This window comes from Ambystoma mexicanum, chromosome 4q (assembly GCF_040938575.1).
Source record: "Ambystoma mexicanum isolate Mex_15411 chromosome 4q, UKY_AmexF1_1, whole genome shotgun sequence".
NCBI lineage: Eukaryota > Metazoa > Chordata > Amphibia > Caudata > Ambystomatidae > Ambystoma > Ambystoma mexicanum.
This window is the reverse complement of record NC_090928.1, coordinates 651518958-651526852: the sequence shown is the minus strand read 5'-3', so window position 1 is coordinate 651526852 and position 7895 is coordinate 651518958.

The following is a 7895-nucleotide window of genomic DNA, read 5'->3' as shown; positions in this document are numbered from 1 at the left end:
AAGAGCCGCAGAGGGGTAGGCGGGAGGGTTCGCATGTGAATCCATGCCAGACCCATGCTGGAGAACAACAGTTACAGGTAAGTAACTTGTTCCTTCTCCAGCATGGGGTCTGGCATGGATTCACATGCTCATGAATAAGAGAATACATAGCAGTACACACATGCACAACCACGGGAGGTGGCAACAGGCTCAACATTAAGCAATACAACAACTCAACATTAAGCAACTCTTATCGCCTCACCAGGCTCACCTTAGGCGATCAGTTTGCGCAGCACTGCTTGGCCAACCCTGGAGTCCCGATCGACGCAGTAGAATCTTGTGAAGGTGTGCGTCGACCTCCATGTCGCAGCCCTGCAGATGTCTAGCAGGGGCACACCAGACAGGAACGCCGTGGTAGCAGCGATCGCTCTGGTCGAATGGGCTCTCGCACGGCCGGGCAGCGGTCGGTTTGCCAATCGGTGACAGTGCATGATGCAGCCGGAGAGCCATCTGGAAATGGAAGTCTTCGAGAGAGCCTTCCCTTGATTCACAGTCCCAAAGTTCACAAACAGCTGTGACGTCTTCCGAAAACTCTTCGTGCGGTCCACGTAGAACTTCAGCGCTCTAGCTACATCTAGCGAGTGCAAAGTCCTCTCGGCCGGCGACGAAGGCGACGGGAAGAAAACTGGCAACACCAAGGGCTCATTGAGGTGGAAGTCCGACGGCACCTTGGGCATAAAGGAGGGGTGCGTCCTCAGCACCACCCTCGTGTCATGAAAAGTCAAGTATGGAGGCTTGCAAGACAGGGCCTGGATCTCTCCCACTCGTCATGCGGAGGTGATGGCCACGAGGAAAGCTGTCTTCCATGACAGGAACTTCAGAGGAGCCGAATGCATAGGCTCGAATGGGGCCCCCATGAGCCTGGTCAGCACCACATTAAGCTCCCACGCCGGGGCAGGAGCCTTCACCGGCGAGAATGATCGGAATAGTCCCTTCAGGAATTCTTTCACCAGGCGATGAGACCACAAGGACGCCCGTCCCGTAGTCCTGGTATATCGGGAGATTGCCGCCAGATGTATTTTGATGGAGGCGGGAGCCAGTCCAGCTTTGGCCAGCGACAGTAGGTACGGCAGTACCTGAGGGGCTGTAATCCGCAGAGGGTTAATCTTCTGTGCACGGCACCAGACAGAGAACCTCTTCCATTTATGTCCATAGCACTTGAGAGTTGAGGACGCCCTGGCCTTTGCAAGAACCTCTCTGCAGTCGGCCGGGATGTCGTACCCTCCAAACTCTAGTGCTGCAGGAGCCAGGCCTGCAAGTTCAGCGACTCTGGGCTGTGGTGAAGAATGGCGCCCCCTTCTCTGGAGAGAAGTTCTGCGTCCGTCGGCAGCTTGACTGGTGTGGACGTTGACAAGTCCAGAAGGTCTGGGAACCAGATCTGTCTCGGCCACGCCGGTGCGACGAGGATCATCTTGCACCGGGACCTCTTGAGCTGGTTGATGAGCCGGAGCAGCAATGGCAGCGGAGGGAATGCATAAAGAAATAGGCCATCCCAGGGGAACGAGAAAGCATCGCCCATGCTCCTCGGCTGGGGGAACCTGCTGGGGGAACCTGCTGGCGAACCTCCGGCACTTGGACTTCGTCGCCGTCGTGAAGAGATCAATTTGGGGTTCGCCCCATCGTCTGAAGAGTCGATCCACTTGATCCTGGCATAGCTCCCACTCGTGGCACGAGCGCAGCTCCCTGCTGAGTGAGTCGGCGATCGTGTTTTTTATCCCTGCCAGATGAAGAGGCACCAGAAACATCCGTTGGGGGGCGGCCCAATGCCACAGATCCTGGGCTTCCTTGGATAGGGCCGGGGACCTGGTCCCGCCCTGTTTCTGGATGTAGAACATCGTGGTGGTGTTGTCGGTGAAGATCCTCACCACCTTGCCCTTGAGGGACGGAAGAAAGGACCTGAGGGCCCAGAACACTGCGCGGAGCTCCAAAATGTTGATGTGGATTGACTTCTCCTCCGGGAGCCAAAGGCCTCTAGCGTGAAGATCTCCGGAGTGCGCTCCCCAACCTTCCATGGAGGCGTCCGTCGTCACCGTCACCTGGTGAGCTGGGATCTGAAAGTCCGTGCCTGCCGCCAGATGGGAGCGGGTACTCCACCACTGGATCGCCTGACGGAACATCTCGTTGAGAGGGATCCTGTCCTCGAAGCTGCCCGTCGACTGAAGCCAGCGGGCGTCTAGGAACTCTTGTAAGGGGAGCATCCGAAGCCTGCAAAGGCGCACCAGATAAATGCAGGAGGACATCATCCCGAGGAGGGACTGGATAGATCTTACCCTGGCCATGTCCGTGGCCAGCAGACGCTGTACCTTGCCCAGAATGGTCCTGGTCCTTTCCTCCGATGGCGAGGCCAGCCGCGCCACTGTGTTGAGCTTGGCTCCCAGAAACAGGGCGACTTGCGACGGAACCAGGTGGGATTTTGGAAAGTTGATGGAGAATCCCAGGTCCGTGAGCAGCTGGACGGTCTTCGCAGTGTGCTCCACGGCGAGTTCCCTTGTCCTTGCCCGGATGAGCCAGTCATCCAGGTAGGGGTAGACGTGGATCCCCTGTAGGCGCAGCCGCACCGCCACCGGTGCGAGGCACTTGGTGAACACCCTGGGTGCCGACTTCAATCCGAACGGGAGGGCCTTGAACTGGTAGTGCTGCCCTTGGACCACGAACCGGAGGAACTTTCAGTGTCTTTTTAGAATGGGGATGTGGAAGTACGCATCCTCCAAGTCCAACGACGACAGGAAATCGCCCTCCTCCAGCTGTCCCAGCACGTGCTGGAGGGTGACCATACGGAACTTCTGCGCCTTGGTGTACTTGTTCAGTCGTCGTAGGTCCAGGATGGGGCGCCATCCTCCTGTCTTCTTTTTTATGAGGAAGTACCTTGAGTAAACTCCGGAGCCCCGAAGCCTCTTTGGGACGAGCTCGATGGTACCCTTCTTGAGCATCGCCCTTACTTCCAACAGTAGTTGAGGGACGTGATTTTCCTTCCTGGCCACGGGTGGAACGCGAGGGCACTTCTGAAACTCGAGGGCGTGCCCTTGGGCCAGGGCGTCCAGCACCCAGCGGTCGGTGGAGATGGACTCCCACACACTGACAAACCTCGCCAGCCGGCCTCCCACCGGGGTGCTTCGGCGGGGGCCCGACCCCACGGTTGGTTCAATCTTGTTTGGAGGCCGCCTTGCCTCCTTGACCTCCCTGTCGACGACGACAGGCACCACCTGACTTGCCGCGACCCCTGTAGGCTTCCTGGGACGAAGATCTTGCCGCTTGGCAGTAAGTGGAGGAGCCACTGCCGGATCCCTTGGAGGCACCTTGTCTGCCTCCGGAGCTCCGAAAGGACGGCCGTCGTTGTTGGAGCACTCCCAGTGCCCGGGCAGTCTCTGTGTCCGTCTTGATGACCTGAAGGGACTCATCAACCGCCTTCCCAAACAGGTTGTTCCCGTCGAAGGGCATGTCCAAAACCTTGGTTTGTACGTACTGGCGGAAATCCGTGGCCTTGAGCCATCCTCGTCGTCTCAAGCAAACGCCGTTGCCCAACTGACGGAAACCGGTGTCGGCGATGTCCGTTGCCACCGTGATGGCGTGGTCCGAAGCAATCTCCCCCTCCTGTAGGATTTCAAGGGCCTCAGCCCTTTTGGCGTCCGGAAGGAAGACTAACAGAGGGGCGATTTTGAACCACAACTCCCTGTCGTAGCGGGCTACGATAGCCAGGGCGTTGGCTGCCTTGATAGTTGTCGCTGCGGATGAGGTGATCCGTCGTCCTATCGTGTCCAACTTCCTGCCCTCGCCGTCCGGCGGGGAAGTTGATGTCGAGGCCGATGCACCCCCAGCTTTCTTCTTTGCCGCCGCCGAGACGACCAAATCCGGGGTAGGTTGTGCCCGAAGGCACAAGGGGGCAGCGTCGGGGACCCGGTACTTCTTCTCGTACTGGTCCCTCTTTGCCGGCGCCGTGGCAGGGTTCTTGAGGAGGGCGAGCCCCTCATCCCAGATGTCATCAAGAAGCGGTACAGCGAGGACCGTCTTCCTTTTAGCCTCGCGCCGTTGGTAAAGGAACCCTTCTTTCTTCTTTTCTTCTGGGCAGGGCTGGAAAAGCTCAGATGCCCTGGAAATCATGGCATGAAAGGATCCGATCTCGTCGGGCGGGGACGCCCGAGCAGGGGGGTACGGGGGACACGTCCCGTCGTTGCCTCCATCGTCATCTGTACCTGTCATAGCCGTGTCCGTGCCTGTATCATCCCCGTGGGTAGTAGACCAGGGGGAAGGCAGAGCAGGCCGCAGAGGTGGGAGAGGTGGCATAGGATGCATCCTCCTCCTCTTATGAAGTGGACTCTCCGAAGGTCCTGGCTCCGGTTCCCCCGTCGGGTCTGGCTCAGTTACCTCCGTCGGGGGAAGGGGCAACCTTGTCCTTATCTCCGAGCATAAGGGCTGAATCGCTGACAAAATGGCCGCCGAAGTGTCCTGCGGCGCCGGAAACGACGGGCGCGAGGGCTCTTGAGGAGCCTTGTCGGCGACACCGTCGCTCTCGTCGTCGCCATCGTCGGGATCCCTCCCGATGGGCTGGGCCTCTTCCATGACTTCGATGAGCTCTTCTTCAGAGGTCGTGTCCGTATCCACGATGGCCATCAGCCCCACCCCCACCTTTTCCAACGAGAACTTTGTGGGGTCTTCTCAATGGGCCTGAAAGACGACTCCCTCCACGGTGGCAGGGAGACTCTGGGTCCTGAGGGCGCCTCCACTGGTGTAGCCTCCACAGGCTGAGCCAGGGCTGCGGTGACATCCTCAATCGAGGTCTTAGCAGGGTGAATTAAGGCCATCGCCACCTTCTGGACGCCTGGGGCCTTCACCTTGGGGGTAGGGTCCGAGCCTCGCTCCCCCTCTGCCGGAATCTTCGAGATCGACCGGGGCCTCTCCAGAAGCTTTGCCGGGTTCTCAGACTTCCTCTTACCTGAGCCAGAGCGTTGGCTCGTGGTTGATGGCGCCGGGGAGGGTGCGCCCTGTCTGGCAGCCAAGGAGCCCGACCGTTCGGCTTTCTTTTTCTTCTTCTCGCCTGACGGGCTCTTCCCTTCCAGCCAGTTGGCGGGACAGAGGTGGCGATCCTTCATGGTCCACTCCGACATGTTCCCACAAAACGCACAGTCTTTCTCCGTGTGCGTCTTGTCCTCATGGAGACAGTAGAGGCATAACGAATGCTCGTCGTCCTTGAAAACATTCTGAAGCTGGCATCCAGGGCAGGTCCTGAACAGCTTCCCGGGCATTGAGCTTCCTTTCTCCTGGGCCATGTCCGGGGTAGGCCTCGGAACTTCTGGAATCCTCCAAAAGTGTAACTCGACGAAAACTTACCTTTGAGGGGCGTAGAAAACTCTGAAACGTATCCCCGTTGATCGGATGCAGAAACAGTGGATCTTGAGGCTCTATTTAACTGAAAAATGAGAAAAAATCTCCTGAAAAAGCATGAAAACGCAGCAAAGCTCGAGAGCTACAGCACGAGGACTCCCAACACCTGAACGTGCAGTAAAAATCTGAGGATGGCTACCAGAGGCGGGGCTTAGGGAGAGGGCAGTCATTGGCTGGGGGCAGTATGACCCAGAGACCAGTGATTGGTTACTACTAAGAAAGACAGATCAGAAACGAAACTGATACTGATTTTTTTTCCATACCGAGGATTCCCAGCCTGACGACGGGGAATATTCATGAGCATATGAATCCATGCCAGACCCCATGCTGGAGAAGAGAAACCGGAGTAATGTAAATAATGTACATATGAGAAATAAAGCCTTGCCTGGAACTAAACTAGAGACTACAGCTGGTCTGTGCTTCAATGATGCATCCTGACGTCTAGTGAAAGGCTTTACAACATTGGCGACGAGGATAACTGAAAATCAAAAGGGACATGGAGAAAGGGACTGGTCAGCGTGCGTATAGAGGAGCTGCAGCAACTATAAAGTACAGTAAGGAGAGCTGTGGGGGTGAAGCAGCCTAAGAGTGACCCACCGTTCCCCCAAATGCCTTGAATATGAACCATCCTGCCCAGCATAACATGGAAATAATTGAAAATTAACTGGACTGGACTCTGGGAGGGAGGTCCCCAACAAAGAAATATGCCCCAGAGATCCTTGATCAGTATGTAAAGGAGCCCTGCTTACAGCGTGAAGAAATCATGCTGTTTCAAGTAAATATGGCATGATTTTTAATTAGGTTTCCATAGCGAGCACACACATTATTTGGAACTTGTACGATGATAATACACTGACTGCTGGTGGCAATGGGGTTTACAGTATGCCATCTCATGGGACAGCTAGTGGTGCTACTGAGCATTGGCATCTATTGCTGGAAAAAAATAATTAATACAAAATGCCAGTGCAAAGAGTGAAAGAAAAGAAAATGATATGGACAAATTACCCCAGAGATTTCCAGAGAGAGAGAGCCACTACTGTGCTTAAAATACAAAGTGATGGCTACGTTTCAAAAAAAAAAGAAGAAAATTACAGTTGCTCAGTGTCAAGGTAGTTACATAATGATACGTCGCATGGAATAGCAGAATTAAAGGCTGCCGTGTGAGATTACCATCAGGAATTGTCATGTAATGCCACGTTGCTGTTCAGGTGTACATGAAACTGCATGGAAATGCTGCAGGGGTCGTGTTGCAGGAGTCCCGTTCAGCATGCAGACAATAAATTAAACGATGACGTACTTAAGATGCTGAAGGAGATGGCGGACCAGAGAATGCTTTATTCCATAGCATTCTAACACCCTTAGAGGAAGGTGCCAGCGTACGTCTGGGATCCTAATGATGTTCGAATGGGAGGCCACAGCGAGGCTTGGGTGTCGGATAGAATAAGGCAAAGACAACCGATGTCCATGTACACTGATTTAAAGTGTTTATGAAGCTATGTTTTAAGTTAGAATAAGTTCCGGCAGTCATTATAAACAATGAGCGTCGAATCGCATAGTTACTTCTTTTATAGAAATGATGTCCCATGAAGTTAATGTAACATACTTCCAGTAGTGCAAGGTATTGTTTTGGATTGTGATTGTATTCCTCATCAAGCAAGTTATGTTAGTTGGTGAGGCAGCGGGCGCTGCATAGGAAGTAAATGCAGTAATTTGGAGGACTGTAGCATTTAATTTGGCACAGTGCAAGCCTGACAATGTTGTGCTAATATGGTGATGGAGTTGCCAGCCACCATGTAGCTCCAGATTCAATGGGATAAGACCCCACCCCCTTTTTTTTTAAGAGACATGGACATGCAACTTTTTGGGGGGATTTGATGATCTGTTAATCACGTACGGCATATATTTGGTGAATCGAATAGAGTTATTTGTTTTAAACATGCCATTATGTTGGTATACAAACATATTTCATGTGAACTAATGGCTTGAGAGTTATATGGATTGATGCAAGATATTACTGATATTACAATTTAGATCTGGGGGTTCAATTTTATTGTGTTTTATGTGATGTGTGGTAATTTAAAATGGGAATCTAATGTCCTGTTATAGAAATGTTCATTCTGGTATTTAGGGAAATGGTTAAACTCAATTATGGGTAATCGGCACATTACATGTTAATGTATGGTGCATCAATTAATTTATTATTTACAATGTTGGTAATACCCTAAGATATGTATGAGCCGTTGTCTTGTGCAAGTGTATATGTTGTGGCCCAAATAGTTTATAGTAGTGCAGTCTATGAATGATCTATAGTGACAAGGTAAAGTGTAGGGAAAAGGTAAATACTGGAAAGGTAATAGTGAAATTTATAGATGGAAGAGATAAATACAGATAAAGTAAAGTGTAATTCATATATATTTAATACATGACACTGTTCCAAATTTCTTTTGGCGGCCTCACTGCATGTTTTTGCAAGTGTG